Genomic DNA, 15,531 nt, shown 5'->3' with positions numbered 1-15,531 from the left:
AACTGCCTGCTTACCAGCAGCGATAGATGAAAGAAATCATCTCATATGGAAAAATAGTCTCAATTTCATGGGTAGAAAAAAGCAAGCCAATCCAGCTTGTGCAATTTGATGAAGAAAAGAAAAATGAGGATATATAGGAGGGAAAAAGAGCAATTGGTGGTGCCTCTAGTAGGCAACCCTATTGCTTCATTTATTGGAATGGATTCCTAATTCAACTACATGATTACCAAGATGCAGGAAATGACTATCACTTCAACCTGTCTTTTTTTTTTTTTTTTTTTAAATATGCTCCTTCATGTAAGATTTTGCAACCTAAAGTTGTAAAATAAATTAAGAATTTTCTAAAAGAATGAAGCCAAATTGCAAATTAAAATAAGAAAATTCCTAATTTATTTTGCAACTTTAGGTTGCAAAATCTTACATGGTATCAGAGCATAGGGAGCTAGAAGAAGTGCCGATGTTATTTGTAGGTATTTCAAACCAAAGCTTGTTTAGAATGGAATTTTTTCATTAGATTGGGGGTTGTTAATGTTTTTCTTTTTGTAAATGAATTGAGATAAAGTTCCATTTTTGGGGGAGATCAATGATACTTAATATTAATTTTCATCCTTCTGCTATCAAGCTAACCTCAAAGAATTAGAATTATCTATCTTGGAAAAAGGGGATAGAGAATCACTACCTTGAGCAAGACAAATAATTCTTTGAGGTTAGCTTGAGAACGAAAGGATGAAAATAAATATTAGGCATCATTGATATCCCCCAAAAATAGAACTTTATCTCAGTTTGTGATTACAAAAAGAAATAGATGAAGTTCCATTTTTGGAGGAGATCAATGACGCCTAGTATTTATTTTCATCCTTATGTTATCAAGCTAACCTTGGAGAATTATCTGTCTCACTTAAGATAGTGATTTTCTATCCCCTTTTTCCAAGACAGATAATTCTCCAAGGTTAGCTTGACAACATAAGGATGAAAATAAATACTAGGCATCATTGATCTCCCCCAAAAATGGGACTTTATCTTAGTTGGCGATTACAAAAAGAAAAATATTAACAACCTCCAATCTAATGAAATTTTTTCATTCTAAATAAGCTCTAATCTATAATACCTGCAACAAAAATAGTACTTCTTCTCATAGCTCCCTATGTTCTGATACCATGTAGAGTTTCACAAATATTATGTGAAATTTATTAAAATGTTGCTCTGATACCATGTAGAGTTTCACAAATATTATGTGAAATTTATTAAAATGTTGCTGAAAGAAAGAGGCACAAATTTTAGATAAGAAAGCAGAGAAAACAAAGCTACTAAAAATGAAAAAGAAATCTATTTCTCATTAATTTTTATAATCTACATTCATATGCATGATTTATACAATTACACCATCGTACCAATTAAGAAATCACAGTGAAGAACTGTGAAATAACAACATGAATTATGTATGCATGAACATCCACTATTTAAGTGGAATTATTGCATAAAAACAACAGTGAAATTGGAGTTAAAATTAGTTAACACCGACACTTCCTGAGCATCCATGAGTAGCAGAAGAAAGATTTTAAAGTTGGAAAACAAAATAAATAAATCTGCAAGTTCAGATTTAACTCAGTGATAGGCACCATACAAACTTAGAAAATTGGGATAAGAAAATATAATAGAATGGCACATGGCTATAGTGATTGCTGCCAAGATGGAAGAAGGGTAGTTTAGCAGCCACAAAGCAAACTTAGAAAAAACATATAAATAAAATTAAACTAAATGCAGACCTCATACGTCAAGGCTCGGGGATTGGTTAGGCAACTAACACATTAAGAAAATCGAAAACATGGAAATAGTTTTCATAGAACGAGTGAATCTCTGAGAGCACTATCAAAGATTGAATGGAAACCCTATTACACAATTTCTCCATGCAACTTAACATTTCATTAAAGTATTAAATCAAGACCAAAACAAGTGTGGGAGCAAGAGTCCCTACCTACTATGATAAGAAGAATAGGAGATTGACTAAAAATAACCTACAACTTTGAATCAATTAAAATGATTCAAATTTAGGTTTTTCTACTGAAAGGATAATTATTGATTGATATATTAAATGTTAGTCATCCAAATTAACATTAAAATGAAAATAGGTAAAAAGAAAGTTATTATTACAAGAAAAATTATTTAGATTTTTAGTAATGTCTTGATTTACAATCAAAGAACTAGCAATGAATATCACATTTACTTTTATTTTTGAACAAATTAAAAATATTTTTTTCTAATTAATTTTTAAGCTTTTAATTAATTTTTTTTTAAAATAAAAAAACTAATGTAGGATACCCATGATAAGGTGTACGTTCTTCATTGATTTATTTTGCGGTGCCTTCAACTTGGGTGTTTCTTTTAATTCTCTGATTGGAATTGGAAAAGATAATTATAAATTCAAATAGATTTTTTGGAAAAGTAAATTATATATTCAAATAGTTTTTTTTTCCTGAAACTGGTTTAATGTTTACGAGAAAAGTCACCTATCATCTACTCTTAATGCACCAACAGAGTGGCATTCAAGAATGACACTTGAAACCCTAGAAATAGGGAGGAAATGAAGTATAGAGAAAAATAATAAATCAATTATTTTTTTAAAATTAATTTTTTTTTGAAAGAATGATTTTTTTGGTTTCTCATTTGTCAGCTCAAAAAGTTTGTAAAATTAATTTGTCAGGTGGGGGCGTATTGGTAATTCACTAGTAGTCATAGAATCCAATCTTTTGCTTTGAGGCTCTTTGGGAAGTCATTTTGATTTCCACATATACAACATTTACTTAAGAACTCCAAAGAATTGTATTGCTAAAATTTGTTGGGGAAATCAACAAGTTATATCATACAATATTGTACGATCAAATTTCACACTTACTTTTATTGCATAGAATGCTCTTTCAAGCATTATAAATGTTTTGAAAATGAGAATTAAAAAAACTATTTATCATCTACTATTTTGACTTGTAAACAAAAAGTTTCTTTCATTACTTTGTGTTCCTAACTACATTTGATACTTTATGTTCCTAACTATGTTTCTTACCCTACCTTTGTCTGTTTAAAATTTCAACTAAATACATATGACCACATCCCTTGCACCTTCTATTGGTGGAAGTGCTAATCAGTAGTCCATAAAATACAATTAATTTTGAAAATGAATAAGGCATACTCCCCAAAAGATGAATGATAGTGTTGAATATCACATAAAGATGAATGACGGCTTCTTGTAATGTGTGCAAAAATATTTGAATTAAAAAAGAAAGTGATAAGAAACCAAACATAGAGTTTTCTTTATTAAATGTTTCAAAGGGGAAGATACTAGAGAGTAATAGATACTTCCAATCCCCTCACAAGTGAGAAATCATCAGTGATGTCTATCTAATGGTACAGTGCACAGTCAGTGGGGACTTTGGAGACAGGTGTGAGCAGAAGGCCAGGCCAAGGACTGAGGCAAGGAAGGCTCCACACCCACCGCTTGACCACATCTATTTTCAGATAGCAAGGTGAGTTTTACGGGCACCTAAGGGAGATGGAGAAATATAGTTCCCCTGCTTGTAACTGTGTCATTTTACATTGCCACAAAGATTTGTTCATTGCAAAATGCTAACGATTCTAGTGTCAAAAGAGAGGTGGACCCTAGGTTCATGTTATCCATAGGGATTCTCCTCCCCCTGTTAGGGCTGGTCATGTTGTCTAGAAAATTAATGCATGTTTATGCCAGTCGTGTGATTACCAAAGTGGTCCTTAACATGTAGGAAGATGAAGGAGAGGGTTGGGGGAGTTTTAATCTCTCATTCAAGGAACCCCCTTGTGTTTGTACCAATAGTTCCATGCACCATCCAAATTCCTCAAAGGATTTGCAATGTCTAGAGGAATTTAATCTATTGGTGGTCAATTCTTTCTCCTATTCTAAGCAAAGTATGTGTTCGCAGAGTGCTTTTTGAAAATATGTTAAAGCTAATCGAACTCCTGCTATAGATCTAGGGTTATGAGAGTTTCAACAAAATCTATATTAAAAAAAAGATTGATGGGCTTAAAGATTACCTACAAAAATTAACAATTCTCAGCCTCCTTGTTAAGACGATAGGCTTCACCCCTTGGAAAATAATGACCGGTTTGTTCGGATTTTTCAACGGTCTTATGCTAAAACATTCGGGAAAAATTTCCATCATCAAGTGTTAGCATGAGACCACATCTAAATGGATGGAGGAAACCAACCACTCACCAACTTAAGCATGTGACAAAATCCATTTGCAAGATAAACTCTCGTCTTTAGCTAACCAACACTGACAGATCTGCATTATCGATTACAGTAGCCTCAAACATTTTGTAAGGTCCTGTCCAAGTAAGGACTAGATCAATTGTTAATTTGTCTATAATATAATTTGATTAGTAGTAAATATTAATTTTGTCATTAGAAGAACATTATATGACTTATTCAATAACATGATTGGGGAAAATTCTTGTGTGACTTGCAATGATTAGTATTGTTTAAATAAGATTGACTTATCAATTGTAACCATCTGATTATTAGGTGCAAATGTGTATGTGATACTTCATATAGTAGAATTATGCTTATTTAATTAATGTGCAAGTTAGACTCAACTTATGATCAACTATGGATTTTGCTCATACACTTGACAATGATTACAAATAGAAATGGTTGGGCCTCGTTACATATGACACGATAGTTTAGATAGTTATGAGACTAGTAGCATTAGACCTAATTCACACTAGGATGGATTATCTAATATAAGTTAACAACTTGATTAGCTAATGTGAGTTACCTTATGGATAAATACCTTATATTGTTCATCTTATCTCGTCATGATAATTAGATAGTTTTAGTAATTAAAATTATGGCCAATTGAATTGAATAGATATTGTGTTGTGGTGAATACATTTCACATAAGGTGACTGTGAAAATGGAAATCAAGTTTGGGTTATGTGATTATTGTTTTGAAGTAAATTATGTATCATTTAATTCTAAATAAAGAAGTATGGAAATGAATAGAATATAGATAACACAATGAATACTAGTGGTACTCGTTATGTTATTTTAAGGGATGTTATGATTTGAATCCTATAATTAGTGAGAGCAAGTAATGTAATACCCCATCTCATTATAGACTTAGACTCGATTGTAAGAATTTGATTAATGTACATGTAAGATATAAGGTGTTATCATACATACGTTATGAATTACTAATATGGCTACTATTCTTGAAAATATTGTACTTAGAGAAGTGGTTATAATAAAATGAATGATACATATTTGTAAACGATTTTCATACGCAAATGATTCATAGAAAAATGATGTTGGAATATGATATCAATCTAATGTGTTCATCTATGGTTGATTAGGATATGTATTAATGTTTACAGTCATATAGTTATATATATGTTTGGTTCACTGATGTTTAAATTGAATTGTGGAGAGGATGATTATGAAGATCTTCGAGGAATCCATGCCAACTCTTTATAATAGTCAAAGTTGCCACAATGCAAATTGTTGTAAAATCGGATGTAAACTAAAGTTGGACTTTGGAGGGGTTAAAATGGACCCTAAAGTACATTTTGGGTTAAAATAACCTAACCCACTTATACTACCTGGGGTTGGGGGCTAGTTTTAGGTCAAATCATGGTTAAAGCTTTCATGATGACACCTCAAAGGTACCACTTCCCAAGAGTGACGAAAATCATAAAGTAGGAGACACTCCATGCCTTCTCCCCTTTTTAGGAGATGTGACATTTGAGTGAGAAGTCCTATGGAAGATGTATAGGTTGGAAACTATGTTTTAGGTTGGGTCATGTAGGTCCTTATGTGAAACCTTGGTTATGTAGCTTTGAATAGGGTCAAACATAAGTAAAATTCGTATGCAAACTTTAAGTGAGCTTTCAAAGGGTTAGGATGACTCCTAGTGTCAGTTTAGTACTTGTTTTGAATGCCCACATGGTAGACCTAGGGGTTTTGGGCATTTTTACTCATTTATACTCTTATTATGGACTTGGGGGACCACCCAAAAGTTGCTTTTACCAAGGTGGCCGAAAATGAAGGACAACTCTTGAAGAATGTGAAGACTTGGAAGGACAAAAGCTTCTCTTGAAGATTGTAAAAGGAGGAACACCAACCAAGGACAATTAATGTGAATAAGATAGGTAAGGAGGAGAACCAATGTCACCCACACCCTTCCCAAGAAGGCTTGGGAGATGTAGAAGAAGGAGAGGGTTTTAAGAAGAGTAGGGGGAAAAACATTGACAGGATGGAACCACTCTACATTTTGAAGATAAATTTTGCTTGATGGAGTGAGGAGGAGATGGAGGAAGAGGAGGAAGGATTCTTGGTTGAAGATGAAGATCTATCTAAAGGGAGAGCTCTTGAAAAGATAAGTAACTTATATGCATTTAGAGTAGTTCTTACTTATTGAGATGAAATATTGTTAGAAAAATTATTCCATGATGTTTTAGAGAGAACTCTTAGGATTGCATCCATGATCTCTTAGTTGAAATGAGTTCTCTTGCCCGGGGGTATGGCTAGGTCACATGCGGCCTCATGATGCCATTATGGTAGGATGGAAAAGGGCACTTGTGTGAATGGTTTTGATAATTATTGTTGTAATCTTGCAAATGAATATGAATGAAATTTTAGATCTTAAGTTTTTGATAATATATTTAAACTTGTGTATGAGAGAAGAAGTTGTGATAAAGATTATAGAAATGATGCTATTGTTATTTGAGATATTGTAAATTTGTTCTAAAAGCTATTGTTATTTATGGTATTGTTAGTTAAAAGAAATTATTTTGGATGTTAAATTTGTGAGTTATTTCATTAGAAAAAAGTGGCTAATGCTCAAGATCATTTTATCAAAATATCTATTGTGGATTTAAATATTGACTCTAAATCTTGATAGTTATTTGATAAGTTTAAATAAGTTTTTGGTAGAAAAAAATGGGCATGACACGTTTGGGGTTTTGTTGAGATCACATTTACTACAGAAATCAAATTGTGATGAAAATCACCACTAGCTCCCCCATTTTGATTGAGCATTCTCCTAATAGCCAGTGAGCTTGATGGAAGATCAGAATCACCAAAGCCAAGCATGTGTAATATAAACAAACAAGATGAGGTAAAATGGATTTTTGTCGAGGTAAAGGTGGCATGGGAAAGATAAATAGCAGGACTAGAAAATTTTTACATTCATCAAATTAAAGATCTACTGAATGAGATTTAAAAATAGGGGCATTGAATTAATTTTTTCTTGGCTAAGTGCCTCATTTACCACTTTGAAAGGGCTAAGATGCTGCACAAATCTTTACATGTCTTCATTGAGGTAATAAAAACATATCCAAAGTTGAATAATCTTCTTTACAATCATCTTTTTGATGTTTTTTGTAAAATCAGGAAAGATAAACGAGGCTCTCACTCTATTGCATGCAATGTTTCTTGGACAACTATGTGTCAAATAAGATCATTTTGAGAGAAGCATTTTTGACATTGTTAAAGGAAAACAAATTACAAGAGGTAGAGATGACTATAGTTCACATCAGTGAGAAATGTTGCAAGTTTTTCCTAGATACCCTTAAATTTACTCAGTTCACTAATGCAATGTATAAAGTAGGGAAGGCAGACAAGGCCTGGGAGATTGTCCATTTACCAAAAACTTAGGGGATGTCCCTCAGTGTAGTACCCTTCAATGTGATATTGTATAGTCTTGGCCATTGTGGCAATTTCTCTAGAATTGATTTTCTTTTCTTTGAGATAGAAGAGATGGGAATCAAATCAAATATTGTAACTTGCAATACTCTATTAGGAGCATATTGTGAGTGGGGTTATATTGATGAAGCATTGGAATTGTTAAATAGAATGAGGCATGGTCACTGTTGTCCGGACAAAATTAAATTTGCTGTCTTGATTGGTGGCCTCTATAGAGTAAGCAAAGTAAATGAAGATCTTAGATTGGTGGCTAAGATGGGTGATGCTAATTGTACCCCAGATGAACTTACATTTACTACTCTGATTGCTAGTCTCTGTAAGGTTAACCGAGTAGATGAGGCTCTTTGATTAGTTGCTAAAATATTGTAGGCTCATTGTTCTCCTAATATAATTAGATTCACTACCCTAATTAATGGATTTTATAGAGTGGAGAGGGTAGATGAAGCTATATTTTTCTTAAAATCAATAGTTTAGTTAATCATTTTTCTTAAAAAAATCATATTAAAAAAATTAGTAAGAATAATAACATATTTTTGTTTTGGTGGATCCACATATTTTCTGAATGTGTTATTTCTTTGTTCCATATCTTTGTAACGATTTTTCTTGTAGTCTTGATAGGTTGATGAACACAAACATTATGTATGTATTGTAAATTTGTCTGCAAATGTTTTCTACTATATTTTGCTTTCTTAAGTTTTGGAAGTGGGTGTTAGGATTTATTATATCAATAGAATGTGATAATTTAAATTGTTAGAATCAAGAGTGGTTAGATAAACTTATCTAAATATTAGATAAAGAGTTAAAAGATTGGAATTCTCACTATTTGAGTGTGTGTTGTGATAGCTAAGGTAAGAAAATTGCAAAGACTGTGTATCTAAAATAAGAAGATTGCTTGTGTAAAGATTTATTTTATAATCAAAGGGAATTATAGAAGGTTGGGTTTTGCATGGAAACGATTATTTAATATAAAATATGGATGGTGATCTATACCATATATTCAAGAAAAAACAAAGTTGTCGAGTATAACTGAAGAGATACATATTGATAAGTATGTTGAAGGAAGGTAGGGATATATATTACTAGGATAATGAAATTTATTTATCTTGTGGATAAACTGAAAGATATAAAATGAAATTTTATAATATATATTAATATATTTTTCATCTAGATCAAAAAAATTTCACAATTTGAGTCATGGTTAAACTTAGGGTAGAGTTGAAGTAGAGTTGAATTGATTATAGAATTAGGGTTAGGGTTTAATAATAATTGGAGTTAAAAAATAATTTTAATATTAAAATTAAGAAATTGGGTATTTATTTTGATCATCATTAGATGACAATATTAATGCACTTTACTTGAAAGATCATCATCTCATCTCCTGCTCTCTCCATGCAGTACATATTTTTAAACCTATGAAAAACTTAATAATTTGATTAATAAATTTCATAATAAATATATTGTAAAATTATTAATTATCTCGTTGGTATGATATATTATTTAAAATTAATCAATTTTTTCAAATAAAGTTTCTTTTTCCCATTAAAATTATTTAATAATAGAGTGGTTTCAAACACAATACCTCTACTATTCTTTCAATTTTATGTTGTTTTCTTATTCATTTTTGTGTTTTAGCAACTACAATTTCCATATTTTATTTCACATATAAATACATAGGGATTAGGATTAGAGCTATAATTTGAATTAAAATTAGATTGAGAAATAAGGTTTGGGTTAAAATAAAAGATGAAATATTATTATATTCTCAAAATATTAGAAAATATTAAATATTAATCTATGTTTAAATATAATATTTATATAGTAATTTAGAAAAATAAAATTAGACTTATTAAATATTCAAAAAAATAAATTATTTTACATAATAAAAACATTCTAACAATTGTTGTTTCTAAATTTTATGTAAGGTTTTTTTACATCTTCAATTCTTATAGTCTAGCAATGTAAGTAAGAATTTTATTAGGAGTTCATGGATTAATACTTATTGTTTTTTAAACAAAAAAAAATACAATATAACTATAGTGATGGGTAGACAACAGAAATTATATAAGAGTGGAGTGAGACAAGAATAATGAGATGGATATAAAAGGGATATATGGAAGAAGAAATGAGGGGAATACCACAGAGAATCAGAGACCGCTGTACATCAAGTCAGAAAAACAACAGAAGAGAAGAGGAATAGTCTAGCTAAGAACATCATAGGGCGTATCCACCCACGTTGTCCAACCTAAGGGGCCCTCCAGTCAAACAATTCTTTTGTGCTCTTGAATCTGAATTGGCATGAATAATTCCTCTTTTTTGGCATGCCCTTTCTCTTTGATCTCCTTGGTCAACCTATTATAATCATGCACGAAAACTTGCAAGTCATCCAAAGTTCTATGCCATTGGTACCCATCATGCAGGAACCTTCTCAATTTCTCCTGCTCAATCAAAATGGTAGCTTGCACCTGCAAGTAGATTTTAAATTAAATAGATTTTAATAATATTATATTTAAAAGTGACATTTTTTACTAATTAATATTTTTAAAATTATTAAAAGTATAAAAGATTAAAATATTAATATATAAATTAATTTAGTAAAAAATAAAATGCTTATATTAATAAAAATTTAAAAAATATATCATAATAAAATATTTATCTAATTAGATGTATGTAGACTTTCATTTCTAACTAAATTAATTCAAAATCTTATTATCTTATTGTTTTTTATATATGTATTATTATTTATAACTTAAAGTGTTGTTTAGAATTGAATGTTAAATATTAAATTTTGTCAAATGATATTTCCTTCAATTTTTATGTTAAATATTATTTTCCTTATTAAATTTGTAACAAAATAATATTTTCTTTTGAAATATTAAATATTTATTTTATTTCTTAGATTTTAATAATGACTCTATTGAATTAGAATTTTAAAATTAATTAATTAATCGAGTTAATATCACTCTATAATTGTTTCATTATATTACTAACTCTATTGTATTACTTCATTTAAAAAATCTTTGTTAAAGGAAAATAAATGATAAATTTTATGATTAACACTAAAAAATTTATTTTAGGTCCATTTAGTTTTTTTTTTTTTAAATTATATTTTTCACCATTGACAATTAACTATATTTTTACTTAAGTTATGATAATTTTTAAAAATTTTTACTAAGTGCGAACTATTATTTTTAAGTAGATTAATCTGAAAACTTATTATCTAATTAATATTGTGTATCATAGTTATGTTGAATTATATTAAACTAATACTTATTCATTTAAATTTACTAACATTAATGAGAATTAAATTTAATTAACATGAAAATTAAAATATAGATTTATTATGTAAATAATATGTATTAAACAAATAAATCTACATATATATTGAATATTTTAATGATATATATTAAACTTAATCAATACACAATAATAAAAATATACATAATAAACATTATCAGTTCAATATAATAATAAAATAAAAATATTAAAGGTAGACATTTAAAATTTATAACTAATCACATACATATATACAAAATATTATTCACTATTTTGAGACTAAAAAGAGAAAAAAATTCTGAACCTTTATTTGAAAAAGCATCCCACTTGCCCACATCTCTTCATGCCTTTACCGTGTGACGGCCACTCGCTTGGACAAAGTGCAACTGGGGCCCGCGGATGATGCCATGGCATTGCATGGAGGGGGGCGCATCCAGCCCATCCTGAACGATCGAGCTGGGTCCTTCTAGTTTTGTCCTTCAATTCTGCTTCTGTTGTCTTGTTTCATCAAATCTGATTTCATGGCATCTACTTCCAACACTAGCAGTGGCCAAGAGCTCGAAGAAATTGCCCCATCTACATTTAATTCTGGTGGATCCACAATATCAAAGTTGGAAGAAGGCCAAAGGAGTATGAAAAGTCAAATAAAACTTCAGCTGTCCTCAACTAGTCACTCTAACTCTTTTAGTCAGACTCTGTCATGCTTCTTCGTTTCTTCATTTCTTCTGCGGGGTTACCTCAGCGAGTACACGCAGTCTACGCGTCTAGTCCAACATTTATTTCTCATTACTTATCCCCGCTCCTTTTCTCTTTGAACGCCCCTTTTTTCAACCTTTGTCATGTTCGCTTAAATCTAATTTCATGGCATCTTCTTCTAACCCGCACAGTGGTGTTCTGTTAAATTGCCAACACGTTGAAGAATTTCCATCATCCACATCTGCTTCTTGTGCATCCACGATGCCTGTGAAAGATTTCCCGCATTATGATGTATTTATCAATCATTTTAAACATCCTCTGGGCGTAGCAATTTATAAAGAGCTTGACGCGTTGGGACTGAAGGTTTTTCTGAATTCGGAAGAGCTCGATTTGGGGGATGAAGAAGTAGAAACAGCTTTTAAGAGTGCCTGGCTTTACATTCCAATATTTTCAGAGGGCTATGCACAATCCGACCGGTGCTTAGAAGAGCTGTCATCCATGCACAACAGGGGTAAATTAGGCGCTAAAATTGTTCCTATTTTCTGCCGTGGTAAGACTGATGATGTACGCTATGTAAAAGGAGGCTACGCGTTTGACCCAAACAAGCTTGAATGCGACTCTGAGAAACTGGAGGAGTGGAGGAAAGCGCTTTACAGCGTTTCACATTATGTAGGTCCGGTCGTTGAGAGCACGGAGTAAGTACTGAGTACGCATCTCTCCACCAGATGCACTCAGCGTTTACTTATCGATTCATTCTCTTATCTTGAGGCTCATAGACTTCAGTTATCCATATAACTTGTGACGTTTACTTTGGTTTCTTCGTTGTCGAATGTGTCCAGGGACGAAGACATGCTGCTGAAGACAATTACAGAGTGGGTAGCGAAAGAGGGAAAAATGTGTCAAGAATTTGTAGGACCAGCTAAGACTAGTTCAAGCACCCAACAACAGGGAGAAGAATTTGCAGCAACTACATCTACTTCAGGTGGATCGATAATGCTTGTGAGAAAGGTTAAGTATGATGTATTTATTAACCATCGGGGTCCTGATGTCAAACGTACACTCGCCACAGCTATGTATAAAATGCTTACACGAATGGGACTGAAGGTTTTTCTGGATTCAAAAGAGCTTAAGTGAGGGGGTCACTTTCGTAGTGTACTGGAACAAGTAATAAAGAGTACCTGGCTTAACGTAGCTATATTTTCAGAGGACTATGCAACGTCCAAGTGGTGTTTGCGAGAGCTTTCGTTGATTAACGGAAGAGAAGGCAGTAAGTTTGTTCCCATTTATTACCATGTCTTTTCGTATGAATTAAGATATATTGGAAAGGGAAGCTATGGTAAGGCATTTGGGCGGCACCAAGACAAGGGTAGATATAACCCAGAGACGCTGGAGGAGTGGACGGAAGCGCTTCGCCATGCTTCGCTTTGTGCGGGTCATATCGTCAATAGCAAAGAGTAAGTATGAGCTTGAAGCATGATCACCTATAAAGTGGTGAAAATACACATTCCAAAATGATAAAGAAAGAAGGTAAGAATTAATGAACGGGTGAGATGACTTCAATGGTAGTCATTACTCCTACATTATTTCCAACCATTGGATGACAATTTTAGCCCCTCACCCTTCAAATAAGGAAATGCATACGATGTTAATTATAAATATTTTGAATTAATTGATGATATATAATCTAATGAATACATCTGTGTAGTTTTAATTAAGAAATAAAAGCTCAAATTTATTTTAAATAAATTGAAAGCATGCATTGACCTTGTTATAAATGTTCAAATTTTATATTCTCATTCAATTAGTATGTGATAAATTTAATTTTTAATTTTCAAAATAAGAGAATTATCTGAAATATACATAAAATATAAGTAAATTCTAAGTCTTCCTTTATGAATTTTATTTTAACTATTTTGTACATCGTTTCTATTTTGTGTTTATGTTTGTTAAATGGGTGTAAATTATTATTCATTCATGGGAGCTTAAGGAAATTCAATTTTAGGGACCAATAGTTAAATAGATATATGACTTGCTTATTTAGCCATTCCAAATTCACAAGTCAAATTTTCTCACAAGAGCACACAAATGGGAATTTTTTAGTATATTTTTTAAACATCTACTATTTCATTTTAAAAAATCATTTTCATTCTAATATTTTGTTAAAAAATTATTTTATAAATTTATAAATTTTTTAATTTCACAAGAAATATCAACTTTATTTAAATAAAAATTAATTAATAACTAAATAAATAATAGATTAATAACAATTGACAATCTAATTGGAAAATATATATTTTCAAAAAATATAATATTTTATCATTGACAAGCTCAAAGGCACGAACTCCATCTCGCCAAGAGCTCTTCTTATTGAATGATCTAGACAATGTTAGTTAAATTTTATTTTCGAATAAATATAATTATGGTTAATTTCTTATCATGTTAATAGATGTGTGGGGAGAAAGAGAAGGAAGAGAGATGTCTTTATATTAGTGAAAGTGCTCATATATTACATCATTCATAATCCTTCATTATAACTATCATATTCTAGCATAAAGGATGGTGTTGATGCGGATACTACTTATTTTTATTAATGTTTAATAACCATCAATATTGAACTTGAGTGTTGTGTACATTCTAAGTAGGCTATATTATATACTTCAACTTGTTTGTCAAAATTTACATGCACATGTACTATAATTTTTTTAGTATAATTAAAATTTATTGGTGCTTCAACTTCTGGAAAACTTAAACCTCACAATAAATTTTTTTTACTTAATTAAAATAAGTTCGTTTTAGATACTATCACTCTTTTAATTATCAGGGTCCAACACATTATGCACTCTCTTTTATGTAATTCATAACAGATTAAATTAGTAAATATCAATATATTTCTAGATTCGATTGGGTGTTCTGTTAGAATCCAATAAACACATACAATTGAATGCAAAAATTTATTGATATTTACTAATAGCTTGTGAAAATTTGATACTATTAAGTTAAATTAGAATATCCTTATTATGATCCATGATTGTATGTTATGGCGATTGATCCATCCATTTTCTCCAAATTCACTCGACCTTATGAACATTTTTTTCTTCTCAACACCCTCCATCCTCAATTATATGGAATCTACTTTTGTTTTGTTCCTATCATACAAGCTAACTTTCTCTTTATTTTCTAAGTTCAACTTGGAGAATATGTATGACATATGTTGTATATTTACATGATGACACATTGTAGGTTACGTTAAATTTATATGTACGCAATAATTATATCCCTTCATATCCAAATTCTTGTGTTATGCATACATTTTGTGTCAATGCTACAAATTTTTAGACATATAATCATTCTAGGATTCACATGCATCTCAAAGGTAAGATAGAAAAATTATAAATTTCGTATACCAATTATATTTTCAATTTATTTCTGTGTTTGTTCTAAGGAGAATCCCTTGATAAATAGATATATTGAAAAATGGAATATCTACCCAAATGTCACACATATTTCATATTTAATTAACCCCCAACATTTTCTTTATGCACTCATATCTCAATAAAGTAGCATTAATTATACATTTATCAAATGATTATATGCATGATTATAATTTAAATCAATCCATTTTCGGTGTTGTCATTAAGGGACCGATGTTAGATTTATAGAATTGATCCACAAATATTGAAAATTAAATGTTCAAAATAATGTCCACTCATGCCAATTGTTTTCTTTAGAGGATGACAAATATAAATACATTTAATGCAATTCATTTTCTCATTTGATATCATTATGCACTCAAAAACCATCATTTACATTTAGCATTTGAATTGATATAATAG

General features: G+C 30.7%; 1 pseudogene; it reads left to right on the top strand.

Moving 5' to 3' along the window:
* The first annotated feature begins 3,396 nt into the window (after nucleotides 1-3,396).
* On the top strand, nucleotides 3,397-13,156 carry LOC149544146 (uncharacterized; annotated as a pseudogene).
* The last annotated feature ends 2,375 nt before the right edge of the window (nucleotides 13,157-15,531 follow it).

Source organism: Cupressus sempervirens, chromosome 8 (genome assembly GCF_028749045.1).
Source record: "Cupressus sempervirens isolate cs-2001-9-10 chromosome 8, ASM2874904v1, whole genome shotgun sequence".
Lineage (NCBI taxonomy): Eukaryota > Viridiplantae > Streptophyta > Pinopsida > Cupressales > Cupressaceae > Cupressus > Cupressus sempervirens.
This window is presented reverse-complemented; position numbering and strand designations above follow the sequence as displayed.